This window comes from Hibiscus syriacus, unplaced genomic scaffold, assembly GCF_006381635.1.
Source record: "Hibiscus syriacus cultivar Baekdansim isolate YM2019G1 unplaced genomic scaffold, ASM638163v2 tig00112399_pilon, whole genome shotgun sequence".
NCBI classification, from domain to species: domain Eukaryota; kingdom Viridiplantae; phylum Streptophyta; class Magnoliopsida; order Malvales; family Malvaceae; genus Hibiscus; species Hibiscus syriacus.
Window position 1 is genome coordinate 51,254 of NW_024063321.1, and position 16,706 is coordinate 67,959.

General features: G+C 33.0%; 1 long non-coding RNA gene and 2 pseudogenes across 1 annotated transcript; 1 reads left to right on the plus strand and 2 right to left on the minus strand.

Moving 5' to 3' along the window:
* Positions 1 to 814: 814 nt before the first annotated feature.
* Positions 815 to 4,537, plus strand: LOC120179026 (annotated as a pseudogene).
* Positions 4,538 to 4,752: 215 nt separating this feature from the next.
* LOC120179059 lies at positions 4,753 to 9,938 on the minus strand (annotated as a pseudogene).
* A 4,805-nt stretch (positions 9,939 to 14,743) lies between these two features.
* LOC120179060 lies at positions 14,744 to 15,338 on the minus strand. Its single transcript, XR_005521574.1, has 3 exons — positions 15,272 to 15,338; positions 14,976 to 15,076; positions 14,744 to 14,816 (listed from the first exon to the last, which is right to left on the minus strand). It is a non-coding gene; the product is annotated as an uncharacterized LOC120179060 (long non-coding RNA).
* Positions 15,339 to 16,706: the final 1,368 nt, after the last annotated feature.

Sequence of the window (16,706 nt, forward strand, 5' to 3'; positions counted from 1 at the left end):
GACTTCAATTATAAAGGTAAAAAGTGAGATTAAAAAAATTAGGGACCTCAATTTTAAAGGTAAAGAGTGAAATTGAAAAAATAGGGGTCTAAATTATATAAGTAAAAAATGGGATTGAAAAAAGTAAGAGCCTTAATTATAAAGATTAAAAGTGAGATTAAAAAATTAGGGATCTTAATTATAAAGGTAGAATGTGAGATTAAAAAAATTAGGATCATCAATTAAAATGTAAAAAAAGTGAGATTGAAAAAAATTAAAATACTCAATTATAAAGATAAACAATAAAATAAATAGAAAACTAAAATACTCAATTATAAAAATAATAAAAATATAATAAAAATATTAGAGACCTAGTAAAAGATGAGAGCCTTAAACGGTTGCTCAGGATACACCTCTAATAGTCTGCCCTGAAGCACACTCAAATTATGCGCATTATTCTCATGCAATAAAAAGAAAGAAAGAGGAGAGGACATTGATTATGATTTGAGGTTTAGGATTTAAAAGTTTAATATTAAGAATTGAGAGTAGTATTTTATTTTAAATACTAATAAAGTCACATTATCGCTCTGTTATTGAGAAAATGGACGAGTGATAAAAAAAATAACGTGAAAAATTTAGTAATTAAATTGAAAATTTTTAAATTCGATTGACCAAATTAGGAGTAAAAATAAAGTTAAGTGATAAATTAAGTAATCTATCCTTATTAATAGAGTAATTTTAAAATAGCAATTGGGCGGTTCAACCAAACTAGTAGTACTTAGATATGGACTTTGAGCCTATGGACTACAGTTGTACATTGAAACGGCGGCTGACGGCATCGTGTTTGGTCTGAACAAAGTTGGTTAAGACTGTCACTCAAACTAATGGAACTCTTTTCACTGTCCAAACATCCCAGATTTAAAGTGAAACAAATCTCACTTGACTAGAATTTGATTTCCCTATCTTCTCTGCAGGAAAGGATTTATTTCAGAAGATCTGGGTTTTTTTTTGTAAATGGGGATTTCAGAGGGGGAAGTGGTTGCTGTAATCATGGTTGGTGGACCCACCAAAGGTAACCGCTTTAGCCTTTGTCTTCTTCACTTTCAGGCGATTTTCTCTTTGGATTTTGATTTTGATGATGGTTGTTTTCTTTCTCTTCCAGGGACTAGATTTAGGTCTTTATCATTCAATATTCCAAAACCTTTGTTACCTTTAGCAGGTCAGCCTATGGTTCATCACCCAATATCTGCTTGTAAACGGGTACATTTTTCACTATTTTCTGTACAAATTTCAAGGCAAATTGTCGCAGTATTGTATCTTATTTATTATTTTGGTCTTATGTTCCATGATTCAATGAGTTTGTTCTATGATTATTCCAGTAACATAATGTTTTCATTTTGTTGTAATCCCAATCATAATGTTTATATTAATTGATTTTCCATGCCTTTGTTTTTTGTTTGTTCCATAGATACCGAACCTGGCTCAAATTTTTCTAATTGGATTTTATGAGGAGAGAGAGTTTACATTATACGTCTCTTCGATCTCTAATGAATTGAAAATACCAGTGAGGTGATTAGTGCACTGATTTATTATATTTTTCTCATTTTAAGCTTTTAACCTCTCACTCATATTTTCGTTTGCTTCGGTTTTCAAATTGATCGAGTTAGATACTTGAAAGAGGATAAACCCCATGGTTCAGCTGGTGCTCTCTACTACTTCTTGTATTTCTTCATGCTCATTTTTGCTTTAGTTTTGTTTTATTATTTTCTCTTCCCTTCAAAGTTCCGAGTCTCGGTCCTCTATAACTTCTCAAACAATGCTAAATAGATGTGCAGATGCTTTGAATTACTTCTCATATTGTGTTCCTTTTGTGCAGTCACGCATCTTCCTACTAAATTGTGATGTTTGTTGCAGTTTTCCATTGACGGACATGCTTGGTTACTTTCCCGTTCCTTATAATTATATTCTTCCAAGCTTGCTTCCCTGAACATTAATTAGATGCTCGTTTCTGCAGAGGCTCACAAAAGATACGGCGGGATGGGAACACTGTTAGTAATCAAGGAAAGTTTCTTTTTCAATTTTCTAATCTGTAAATTGATTTTATAATTTACCTTAATTGCAAAAACTTTATTCTTTGATGTGGTCGTCTTTTGACGTTTTCTTCTTTTTTCACATGCAGGTTTCTGCTGAAACAGCTAACCAGTTTGGCAAGTTGGTTGCTGACCGATCACGAAAGAGCTACTGCACTACACTGAGAAACCCGAGACTTTTGTACGTACATGGAGCAAATGTAACCTTTCACTTAGTGTATGAAGAATTTATGGTTTGTTAATAATCCTAAGCTGACCTTTTCTCTTTGCTGTTTACATTTGATGGATTGCAGGTAGGCGATTTAATTAACTGCGGAGTTTACATCTTTACTCCCGATATCTTCACCGCTATTCAGGAAGTCTCCACACATCGAGGAGACCAAGGTTGTACTTGTATTATAATTACAGTTTACGATGCCTTAACAAACATCGTTGAATATTGCGTTTTTTTTTGGGGGGGGGACTACCTTCTGCATGTTGCAGTCTTCATGCTTTTACAACATGGTTGCTTCTAATATACAAGGAAGACTTTTCTATCATTACTGACAAATGACTTTCTTTTTGGTTGTATTGCAGCTAATTTTTTCCATTTGTCGAGCTTTGAAACGCTGCAGTCTCCGACAAGGTTGCCTTTGTCTCTTTCACTAGTCTTACTGTGTTTAAACAATATCTTTTACTGATTTACTTTCAAATATTTCGGACAATAGATGACAGACATGTTTGTTTATAATTCGGCTTTTGTATACATCTTGATTTTATTCATAACTTTACAATTGATTTTTTTCTCTATGAGAAAACATACTTTTGCACATATTCCTCAGGTGTACAATCATCTCAAACATTATCTCTCAAATATCTATCGCTTCGGTTTCGTTTTCCCTAAAAAGGTCGAGATCAGAGTTTTAGTCTTTGATACTTTTTGATGGCCTCTGCTCATAAGAAAATGTTTGGTATCTTTTTCATTTTGCGAGCATTTATTTGTCGTGAAATGCTGCAATTCCAATCTTAATGCCTATATCTATTTCCTCTAGGGCTTTTCCCCTCGACTTTGTTAGATTGGATCAAGATATTTTGTCCCCATTTGCTGGAAAGCAGCAGTTATATACGTATGAAACTATGGATTTCTGGGAACAAATCAAGACTCCAGGGTAAAATATTTTGGATTGATGTTGCTTTTCTGTTTTCTTTGATGAGTTTTCATTGATTCTTCTCCATTTTCAAATCTGTCATTATCCATACAGGATGTCTTTAAAATGTTCTGGTCTTTATCTTGCTCAATTGCGGTTACCTCACCCGGTCTATTGGCTGGTGGGATGGAACTAAAACTGCTTTGATTGTTGGTGATGTTTATGTGCATCCCACATCCGACCGCAAAGGTAATCTAGCTAGTCTTTTTTATTCGAGTAGTTCTCGATGTTTGTTGCCCAATCATGGAACTAAGTGCTAAGTTGCTTCAATGAACAGATTGGCCCCAATGTCTGCATTTCGGCAAATGGTCGTATAGGAGCTGGGGCAAGGCTTATAAGTTGTATTGTCTTGGATGATGTTGAGGTTTAGGTGAGGAAGTTGATGCCTGGGGGAAAGATCACAATTTTCATTGTGTTGAACCTGTGCTAGTATTTATTCACTTGACAAAAGTATAATTTGATGTATTTTCTCCCGGCAGGAAAATGCAGTTGTTATTAATTCTACTGTTGGATGGAAGTCGTCTATAGGGAAGTGGTCCTGTGTCCAGGCAAGCTCTGTACACCCTGTTTGATTAGTATTGTTTATATCGTAGCATGCATGAACTTTTTACTTGGTGGAGCATAGAACTTGATTGATGATTATCCGAAAACTAGATAGAAATTTGTAGGACGATAAAAATTGCTTAACGAAAGATCATGCTCAAAGATTGTTACGTGAGACAGATTATTTTTCTCAGCTAGCTGATGTTTTACCTTATTTTCCAGGCCCATGGAGACTACAATGTGAAGCTCGGAATTACTATCCTTGGTACTTTTCTGTACTACCAAATTTCTAGATGGTTTAGTATAATCTATTTTTAGCAGATAAAATCTGTGATGCACTTGAAGAATGTTGAAGTTTAGTTTAATTTCTGTTGCAGGAGAGGCTGTAATTGTAGAAGATGAAGTTGTTGTGATCAATAGTATTGTTCTTCCGAATAAGACCCTTAACTTAAGCGTGCAAGATGAAATCATTTTGTGACAGTGGAGAGGTTCTTGGAGCATCTTTCTCGTGGCCGTCGTGACTTTCATCCCCAGAAAAGAAAAACGGCCATCAAGAATATTTGCAATGGCAATGATAGGGGCTTAATCGAGACCAAAGTACAGCTGCGGAATAGTTTCACAACCAAACCTTGTTCTCAAATTTAGAATGCAAAAAAACTAGAGCACTCTCTTGAATGATTTAGTTTGGTCCTCTGTTTCAGAATATAGGTTGTGTCCTGTAGAATATTTTGTTTCAGGATTAGTGTCAATGTATCAAATATATTTAACTTAATCTATGGATTGTAGAAAATGAGGTTCTTATCAGGTTCATATTATCAATAACTGGCAAGCGTCAAGTGGGAATGTTTAAGGCAGGGCTGGCAAAAACCCGACTCGATCCAACTGTGCTTTAAAAAAATTCATAGAGACATCACTAAAGGTTTAACCATTTTCATTTAAGACACATAAAATAAGAGAAGAAAAAGGCTACTGCATTATACATCATCATTCTCAAACACAAGCAAGAATATGCAACTCAATGTATTTGGAACTCACTGAACTAATGTAGCACATTCTTGATTCTTAGATTCGGAAAACCTATGTTCTCACAACGAAATCGGAAAAATGAATTCTCAGTCTTGCAAAACTATCATCATATCGTAGTTCAATGAAGGAAACCTAACTGTCCCATGAAATCACGTGCTCCGAAAAGTCTTTACTTTCATCTAGTCTGAGGCTCGAACCAGTCTGAAATTTCATGAAATAGCAGCAGAGTTAATAATGAGTAACCATAATCATGCTGACAGTGGGGACGTAGTTGTTAAATTGGCACTCTGCATTCACTGTCGTGGCCTTAATTCCAGCTTGTATGTTTGTATTTCCATGGGAGGGATGATTACACGTCCATCTCGACCAACGTCACCGAATTGCTCAGTGTACCCCAGCATCTCTGCATTGTCATGCAGAAGATTTAAAGATGTTGCCTTTGCATTCACCACTGCAAGATCTTTGAAAATGTTGAACAGATTAACAGGCTCATTGGCCACAGTTATACATCCAGAACGGGCCTTCTTGCAGAAAGAAGAATCCCATTTTCGCCTATGTAACATTAAGACAAACTGAGTATCTCCGGACTGCTGCTGCTGAGAATATTTTGATGCTTGCGGGACTTGGAAACTCACAATATGCAGATCACATGGTAAGGGAGTAGATAAAGGAGAAAAGGATCTTGAGTGTGTCGCCACAGAAATTTCTTGTGGTTTTTTGGCAACGAATGCATGTAAAGGATAGTTCAATTGAGCATTCACACGATGAGAAAGAAGAGACGGACTCAGTGGAAGAGGATTTGAGGTAGGATCTGAAACTGAAGAAATGTTGGATTCCGTCAGGATATGGAAAACCACATTCATGACTCGATTGTCCATCACTCCTTGCCCGAGACCACGTCCATCGTCTCTCACCAAACGACGGTCCAGCATAATTTCTAGCCACCCTTCACGAAGGCTTGCCACACCCGTTGCCTGTCGAGAATGAACCGAAAACCTCTGGCCATTCAACCCTTGCATGAAAGCAAGAGAGGGCATGGGGTAGTAGTTTCCCTGCAACGGAATCTTATCATATGTTTCTCTCCGGCTCATCTGAAAGCCATTCAAGTCAGAGTAGAAAATTCTTTTATTGTCGGTATCTGTCTTATATCGTACAATTAACTCTCTGTCATTAAAATCCCTGCCAAGAAGCTCAACATGATATTCCTTCTCTATCAAAAACTCTTGTACTGTAGTGCCTCCGTTGTAAAGGCGAGTACTATGGGAAACGGGTGTTTTCTCCCATGATGTTTTAGGATAAGAGTACACCTCTTGCATCAACGGACCCTCAGACTTAACCAAATGCCCACCAGGCTGAATTATAGGCTGAGCATCCCCGTCAGGTAAGAAAGGTATGCACCTCCTGAACTTGAGTAAAGGCCTATCTCTTCAACCACAACATTTTGCGGACCATTTTTGTGGGTTACTTTTTGCAACAGACCATGCTTGACATCAAAGGTGAGAACTTGACGCTGGTTCATGATTTCAACAGTATCTCCTTCAACTTTTGAGCAAGCATATGGTGCAGGGCACTGAATTGAACTCAATTTTGAAAAGATTTTCAGTTTTGCCGGTTTCGCTTTTTCACATCCGGAAAAGCCATTAGCAATATAATATGTCTGCAAACCCATCGCAGGAACGGAAGCTTTCCAGTGGACACGATGCCTACCTGTAAATATCTTGCTTCCATCATGCTGCAATTCAGGAGAAACCTGGCTTTGAACACAAGTCCAATTTGAGTCCAAAATGGTAACATCTGCTCTATTAACAACTACCATCACAACCTCATCTCGTGTTTGCTCGAGGGGATTAAAGAGTACAACTGACTGTGCAGTTCCTTTGTGAGTGCTGATTACTCTACGCACAGGCAGAGCATCATATTTAGATCTCACTTGTTCAGGATCAAACAGCGCAGGGGTCAGATCGGACTTCTCTTGGCGAATTCCGAGCAAAACTTCAATTGCTTTGGACATGAAAATCTGCAGGTCTTGTAAAGAAGTGTGCATCCGAGTTCCATAATCGAGAACAACATGATCCTTAGCAGTTCCCGTCACCCCGTCATGATGCTGAAAAAGAGCTAAATTCCTTCTTGCAGCTGCCAACTTATAAGCATACCTCATCGGCAACTTTTCACATTGTGGTCTCTGGCAATGACCAAGTAAGAATGCCATTAACATTTCAGAAGCACGAAGCGTTTGCTCTAGTACCCGATCAACAGCTTTAAAGAAAGGTCTTGAAACATAATAGCCGCTCCAATAATCCTGCTGCCTATCAGCATATGTAAAGAAGTCACCTGATAAAGAAGGGAAACCACCAATCTGATTGGAGCCAATTTCTCCATGAAGGGAATAATTGATTCTGTCAGCCTCCCCTCGAAGGCTCTGAAAATAGTCATCCAAAGTGCCAAATTTCGCTTCTGCATTCAAACTGGGAGTGGAGTTGATATAGTCAAATATCATTTGATAATTTTGAAATTGAGCCTCTGCTTCTTCAACACTGACGTAGCGGAAATCATCTCCGAGAGGTACAAGAAGTGTATTGGTCCTGTATAGGGTTGACTTCTTCCTGTATTGATCTAATAGTTTTAGTGCCCTCTCCTGCAGATTTTCCTGGTTAGTCTCTTCAGGATGTTGTCCCCACGGGCAGAGTTCATAAGAGAAGCGCTGTGTACGAGCAAAATCAAACTGACAACAAATTGCAGGCTCCGGTCCACAAGTATGAGGAATATCATATGAATAGAATGGCATCATATGCACGAAAATGTCGGTAGTTTCATCAGCATCCCAACTCTGACGCCAGACATATTCTAGGTTTTTATTCCAAGCAAGTTCCTTCTTCAACTCATAATGAGTCCTTTGAATAAGCATATTCTCAAACCCCATACGGCGGAGGAGATAAGCCATGGTAGGTGAGTAACCAAATGGATCTATTGCCCAAGAATTTTTCGGGACAACCCCAATGGTGTCATTCAACCACGTATTTCCCTTAGTTATCTGGATTTACAAATATCGGAAAATCAAAGTAAAGAACACGGGTTCATAGAATTTTCGATGATAGAAAACTATAGAAAATAGAAAACCTTGTTCATCATTGATGCAAATTAGAAATAGACAAGCAAGAAGAAAGTCATTCAACCGATTTCAACAAATGCATGTGTAACCCTGGTTTCTAGAGGATCTTTTCTATTGAGAATTCATAAATTTCTGTAAAATTGATATTTTCACACATGGTCATGGGATCATGATCATTGACAAGAACATGAAATCACAAGATCACCGCATAACATAGCCTTCTGAGATTGTGGTATCATAAAGCCAAATAAAATAACAAATAAACAGTGTTTCAGGATTACCTGCTCGATTATAGCAAAAATGTGAATTTGCCTGTATCAAGAAAACAAAAGGTTACTAAACCCAAATGAAAACCACATAACAGGGAATAATCTATGTTGCTCTAACTATTTATTTTTCTTAAAGAACCCATTTCCGACACCCTTCCCCACTCATATCCGAACATGAAATATTGGGATATGAATTGAACATACGGATGTTGGACACATCCGATTCCAACAATCACACCCTACTCCAAGTAATGTAAGAAGTGGCTATAACAAGGTATAATGCATGAAATCTCTAGGATTATAAGAGCTTATAGGCATACCTCATCATTCATAACCCAGCCACCTCCTACTATTTCCAGCTGACCATTATTCACCAAATTTGTGAAAGACTCCCTTTTATCCGCCGAGGCATCTCTCCACCATCTTTCCAAATAGGACATCTCTTCCATATGAACTTTCGCCGAGGATCCTGATAATACAATTTCAGAAGACACTTATGCGATCCACTGAATTCACGATATTAACTTCCGATAATGAATCCCATAGCTTCTTGAGTAATACTCGAATGTCATGTTATTAGGTAATTCATTTTTATTAAGAGTCCATGTTTGTTTGAACATGGTTTCATGCATATTATCTTTGAAAAATATGAAATAATTAGGGATACATGAACATGTCCTATCAGATAAATGCCAATATCCGACATTTAACCCCGAATCAAGTTAACAAAGATCCGATAAATATCAAACTTTACTTTCCAAAGGAATCGGAAGGGTAACTGAAATTCCATTTCTATGGACAGGCAAGTATAGATAAGAACATTCCCATTATTTCATTCGGTTCACCTTTCTTAAGCAATAAGTCTCTAACTTCGTTCAACACTAAATATCAATAAATACATGAACCGATCAAGCTACCCGTTATCAAATTCCAACTTTATTCTAACATTTCACCATCGCAACACAAACCCATCAAAATTTAGCATCTCCAAACCCCAATATATATATATATATATATATATATATATATATATATATATATATATATATATTAAAAAGAAGAGAAAGAATTCACCTTTGATAAAGTGTGTACAATGGTATCAAGTATATGCCTAGACTGCCTCTCATAATACTCTTCCACAGTGTATTTCCACCCCGGATCATTATGAGAATGCGGTACCACAAAGATCTTCAATTTTTCGCTATCCCATTCATTTCCTTTATAGCTAACTTTCCACCCTTGTGTCCAAGCCCCTCCGGGTTTATCCAAGAACTCGATTTTATCATACAAATCTTTAGTCGTTATGTCGACGGCGGCACGGGTTCGGTTCGAGCTCAACCTGGGTTGTTTCCGGGTCGTGATCCTTCGGGGCACAGATGGGGGCTTGAAATTGGATGAAATGGGCCTTGGGATTCCAAAGAAAAGGAGAGTTAAGATGAAGAAGATAAAGGAAAGGCAAAGAGCTATGGTGAAGACGTTGATGAGCAAGAAGTTGATCAGAGCCGTCCGTTTTCGTGACTTCCGAGAGGCGTGGACTTTGGGGGTGCATTTGACAGTGGATGATGAAGAAGGGAGCAACGCCTGAGCCCGCCCTCCGCCGCGGCGGGTGTTGCCAAGGTAGGAGGACAAAGGCATGTTTTGGACTTTGGGGGTGCATATGGGAATAGGGTTTTTGTTGTTGTTGTTGTTGTTTCCCTTCTTCCAAACAGGGCCCTTTTGCTCTGTTTTGATATCAAAGCCTGGTCTTCATGTAATGGGGTCTAACTTCAGGGGATGTTAAACTTCCTTCTTCTTTTTCACAAATGAAAGAAAATAAAGTTAGAAATTTACGGTTATTACTTGTGTTTTGGTGAAGACTTTTCAAGCCGAAGAAAGGACTATTCAAGATTTAAGATTGAAAATTCCGATTTCTCCCCCTTCTTACAGATGCAGATCTATATAAAAAATTTGTAATAAAAAGACACTGATTTGTGTTGTTTTTATTGGCTACCTGCTTCAGATTGGTCTGTGAATTTTTATAAACTGTATTAACGATTCGGGGGTAAATGAAGCAACATTTTATAATTCAGAAGATAAAACGTTTTGAAAAATATTTTAATGACAATTCGATACAAATAATATAGTGATAACGGGGCATTTAAGCCAAACCTTTTATCCATTCCCATTTTTGGAGGAATCTGGATTAATTTGTTGGCTCCTTTGACCGATTATTTTTATAATAATTTTAGTTATTATGAAGTAGTATACATAAGAGTGTACATGAATTATAGTTTGAATAAATAAAATTATAAGAGCGTACATGAATTAAAGTTTGATTAAATAAAATTATAAGAGTGCACATGAATTAAAGTTTGAATAAATAAAATTATAAGAGTGTACATGAATTAAAGTTTGAATAAATAAAATTATATTTTATATTTGCTTGTTTATTTTTAAAGTGTTCGTGTTTGATTTGTGTTTGTTTATATACTTTTGAAGGTATTCATGTTCTTTCGTTTAACATTTATGAATATATTTATCTAACGTACATGAACAATGGCAGAATTTGATGTAGAGATTGGGGGCTAACTTAAACATTAAAAAAATTAAGAGTTTTAATTAAAAATTCTTAAAAATTTTAAAGGGTTTAATTTATTTTCCCCCAAAAAATTAGGGTCATACTAAATTTTTTGAAATTTTAAAAACCTTAATGATAATTTTAAAGTTATGGAAGGAGATTTAATAAGAATATTCTAAAATTCTAAAATTTAATATGAATTTCTAAAAATTTTGAACGGTCAAATTTAATATTTTAAAAATTTTAAGAATTTAAATTATAATTTTAAAAATTTTAGAGGGGCATTAACCCCTCTAGTCTCATTTAGATTCCGCTACTGTACATGAACATGTTCATTGAACACTTGTAAGTATATTTATTTAAGTACATGAATACCTGTAGCTCAATTTTCCATTACCTACGTTAACGATTGTTAATGTCGAGTGATTATTTCGTCATAAATCGATAACATTGGTGATTAATTTATAACTTTTGAAAGTTCAATGGAGAAAATGAAAATTTACTCAAAGTTCAGTGACTATTGGTTGTTAATTTTGTAAATATTTTTGAATAGTGCCTAATATGAAATTAATTTTTGTTAGGGTGCTATTTGTGTAAAAACATCAACTTTATGTGTTTATTTTTTGTGTGAAAAAAATTTCTACATTAAAATCTTTAAATATTCTTTTACAATTATTTTATAACTCGACAAATTTTAATTTTTGCATGAAATTACATAATACGTATAATATATATAGGAAAACTTTGAGGGTAAATATTTTAAAATATGAATAATTTTATAAATATTTTATAACTAGTATTTCTTTTTCAAAATGATGATGATAATGATAATAAATATTTTATAATTTAAAAATTATATATGTTATATATTTTTGAAAAACAAATTGACTTTATATTTTTTTGTATTGAATTTTATTCACTTTTAATTCTTTTTTATTATATTTTTTAAAAAAATGAATAATAATTCATTTGATCTATCAATTGTAATTAAAATTTTTTTTGTAAATTATTTTATAACTCGACAAATTTTGATTTTTGCATGAAATTACACAATATGTATAATCTAGTATAGGAAAACTTTGAGGGTAAATATTTTAAAATATGAATAATTTTATAAAAATTTTATAACTATTATTTATTTTTCAAAATGATGATGATGATAATAAATATTTTATAATTTAAAAATTATAAATTTTATATAATTTTTTGAAAAAATTGACTTTATATTCTTTTTGTATTGAATTTTATTCACTTTTAATTCTTTTTTATTGTATTTTTAAAAAAAATGAATAATAATTCATTTAATTTATCAATTGTAAATAAAAATTTATTTTAATATTTTTATATTTTTTAAACAATTAATATTAAAAGTCAATAAACATTATTAACTGTTAAAAAATATCACAAAAAAATCAATATAAAGTTGACGTTTTTATTGAATTTTATTCACTTTTAATTCTTTTTTATTGTATTTTTATTGATTTTTAAAAAAAATAATAATTCATTTGATCTATTAATTGATTGTAATTAAAAGTATAAAAATGCAATAAAAAAAGAATTAAAATTGAATAAAATTAAATATAAAAAGAATATAAAGTCAATTTTTTTTTTCAAAAATATATAAAATTTATAATTTTTTAAATTATAAAATATTTATTATCATCGTCATCATCGTTATGAAAAAGAAATACTAGTTATAAAACTTTTATAAAATTTTTATAAAATTATTCATATTTTAAAATACTTACCCTCAAAGTTTTCCTATACTAGATTATACGTATTGTTTAGTTTCATGCAAAAATCAAAATTTATCGAGTTATAAAATAATTTGCAAAAGAATATTTAAAGATTTTAATGTATAAAGTTTTTTTTCACACACAAAATAAATAAATAAATAAAGTTGATGTTTTTACACAAATATCACCCTAATATAAATTAATTACATATTAGGCACTATTTTAAAAATATTTACAAAATTAGTACCCAAAATTTTTACACATTTCACAAGACGCGCTTCAGGGGCGTGCCTTTCCCCACGTGACGCCAGATTAACATAAGGTGCGCCCCTGAAACACGTCTTTCTACAAAGGATGTTAGATCAAAAAATAAAATCTGAACGATGTCTGACAGAAAATAAAAAAAGGTTAGGGAGATTTTTCAAGAAATTCACCGAAAGTATGCTCTGTAGTGGGAATTTAGTATATTTTTGCAACCGAGTCCTAACGCTACTAATAATTGAAATTAGAGGAAATAAAAATATATTAAACAAAATTTTTATAAACAATTTCTTAAAAATAAATTATTTAATTGATCCTTTTGGACCGAATTAAATGAGTCTTATATAAATATAGTAAAAGTATAAGTGAGGTCCTCATATTTTTAGAAAAATTAATGTGATTCTCGTGTATTTTTCACATTCAATATGATCCGACTTAGAAAACAGATCCAATATGATCTTTCGACCAACAATCTTGATTATTAATCGTTACGATACTGACGTGATTAGTGTAAACGAGCCGAGTCGAGCTCGAGTATCGCCAAGCTCGACTCTAACTCGAAAACTTTAAATGTAAGCTCGACTAGATTCGAAAACTCGCGAGCCTAAAATTTTCAAATTCGACTCGAAAGATAATATTGAAACTCGACTCGAACTCGAAAATGCTCAAACTCAAAAAAATTCAGAAACTCGAGCTCGATTCATCGAACTCAAACTCAAATTTGAACCTACAAAAATCATATATTACATTTAAAAATATATAAATAATTTTCTCTTTAATCAACCATCACCAATACATTATAATATGAATGTATGAATAGTCATATTATAATTTGCAAGAAAATTGCAGCTGGAAGAGAAAATTATGCAGGAAAAGAGAATGACAAGAAGTTTCCTATATTTTCCTGTTAGTAGAAAGGACGAGAAAGGATTTCACCACACCATCAATGCTTACAAGCACTTGGAAGCAATAAAAAAGTAAACATTGACAAGAATCAAGCATTATGCAGGAAAATAGTTCTAGCAGTGAATACAGTCCTGAAAATGTAGGTAGATTCAGTGTCAGTTTCTGCTTTCTTCCTATAATTTGCAAAACTATCGTTCAGCCTAAGATCCATCCAACCTATCTGAACTGTTCGTTCACTAAGGAGGCCTTAGTGCAATTATTTTTTATCCTAGAGAAGCTCTTGACTCCCTTTGAAACTGTGATTGCAGAAGAGGCATGGAGACTTTTCTTTATACCTTACCCAGAGGCTACAACTTCAGTTATACATTAGCTTTTATTATGGTCTGAACATTGGAAGAAATAGATTTCAATTGTTTCAAGCACAACTTTTAATCCCATACGTTTGGTGCACTACTGTAAAATCCATATCATATTCATAGGTCTGGACTCGGGATGCACTGTTGACAATTTAAGTACATTAAAGTGTTCCTTGTAACTGATGAAAAAATTATGTTCTTCAGGCTGCTTGTGGGTTAACTAGCACCAGTGACAGTGTAACTATCAATTTACATCAAATCCTTCTCATAAGTGTTGTAGAAGGAATTCAGTCGCTGCAAGCTCTAAGGTAGACTTTCTGACCATCAGCTTTAATGCCAATAATGCCTCAATCAAAGCAATAATTCAAACCATTAACCTCATATAAGGAAACTTTTACAGTAGCTTCTTACGCATAAACACAAAGATAAAGTTTTTCGAATTTTTCAGCAGGTTCTTGCTTTTGTTTTTCTTCTGAACAATCTTTTGGATTCGGGGGTAAACGACAGGCATGATAAAAGACAGAAACAACAACAATTCACCATGAAGATCACAACATGAATGACACGTCGAATGTACAGTTAAAATACTAATATGCTGCAACTTTTAAAGTAAGATAAAGTGATCGGCAACTAAAGAACAATATAATCACCAAGGGTCACGGATAGGGAGGTACACTGATACTAGGTCCTACCTCAAATGGCGATGATAAAGTAGCATTACTTTCTCCTAGACATGAAACTATTTTCAAGATTCCAATTAGACCCATCTTTTTGTACTTCAGATCTGGATGACTGACCTGCCCAATTGAAGGTAATGCTAGTCAAAACAACCACCATTACTAAGATCCTTGAGTCAAATCTACAGTACAGAAATTTTAGAGATAACGTCTAAAAATTGCACAAAATGTCAATATTCAAAGCACTCTATGGTTAAGAGTCATGCGAGCACAACATACCTGTTTCCGAACAATTATAAAAAGTTTATTTGCCATGGAAGAGCCCAAACAGTCAGCGTTAGAGCGAGTACTAATGTCATATGGCTGAAGACCTCATAAACCTGCACTAGATAGTGTAAATGGAACTGGCACATACAACTTTGTCCTTATAAAGCTTAGAGTGTAGAAAATAATGAAGCATCATAACCGAAGCATTGAAGGTTGCTCGGGAAACCTTGCATAGGTGTTAGGGGTTAGTTCATTGGTTCAGATTCTAAAATAAAAATGAAATAGAAACGAGAGAGAGATCTATTTACCTTTGAGGCTCTCGGTTGTGGGAAGAAGAAGAAAAGAATAGAGGGAAGAGAGCAAAACAGCTGAAGAGGATAGTTTTAGTTCATATTAGGTTAGTTTATAATTAGGTTTTTATATATTAAATGTAGGGTAAATAACTCTAATACCCCTAGATGTAGCCATATATTTATACTTTAGTCACTGGTAAAGACTTTTTTTTAATTTATCCATTTATTTGTCCCGATTTTATTATTTTCCCAATTTTAGTTTTAGTTGTAATTTCTGGATTATTTAAGTTGAAGTCCCTTATATTTATGTGTGTTTTTTATTTTAAACATTGTTTTAATTCTTGATTTGTGTGTTTAATTTTTACTTTATTTAAATTTAGTCCTTAGTTAAATTTATGAACCCTCAACACTAACCCCTAAAACTCTAAACTCTAAACCCTATCACATAATTAGAAGGAATGAGACGGCCTAATGAAAAGAGGGAGAGTAGACTTTTTTTTTCTTTTACTTTCTGAAGAACAAAAATCTAATAAGAAGCTTCAGTCTTTTTAATTTATGCTCCTCTTCTTTCTTCTCTTCTCAGTCTTCTCTTTATTTATGCTTTGATTTTTTAACTCTGCAATTATTACTTTTTTTCAGAGTAGAATCTAGTAATGCATATATTTGTCTTGTTTTACTTATATGGTACATGTTAGTAGTAGGGATGATTATTTTCTCTCAAATATGATTTGATGCTATTAATTTTGTTAATTAAGATATTAATGTAAGTCTAATGAGTTTTTCTTTCTTAATTCTTTATAAATCGGTTACACTCTATTTTGATATGTTTTTTTAAATTATTAATATTTAAATTTAATCATAATTTTATTATATTATATTTATTGTCAAATAAAAAATTAGTTATGAGGTAAGTACAATATAATATATTGATATTAAATGCTCAAACCCTTGATATTTATGATATTTGAACCCGAAACCTCAAAATATAACAACAATTTAAAAAATTAGTTATCAAAAATATTATCATTAGAAATATATTAAATATTTGTCATTAGATAAATAATTTTTTATTAATTTAAAATAAATATAAGAATATTTATTCAAAATTATTTTTTAACCATTTTCAATTTTTCTATTGTTTGACTGTTTTAATTTTTTATTTTATTTTTCTTCGTTATCAAGTACATGTGTAGTAAAAAGTTAAAAAAAAGAAAAAATAAACAAAACATGTGTAATCTAACATGTGCTTAATTAGGCTTTTATTTCTATTTTAGTAATATTCAATGTAACAATTGGACTTGGTCTAGTTAATTTAAAATATTAAAATTTGAGGGTAGTTGTATTATAGAATTTTTAATATATTTTTAAAATTTTATAATTATCAATAATATATTTTTAATAATGTAATTTTAAAAAATCTAAAATTATAATATAACATTTTTTTCGAGCT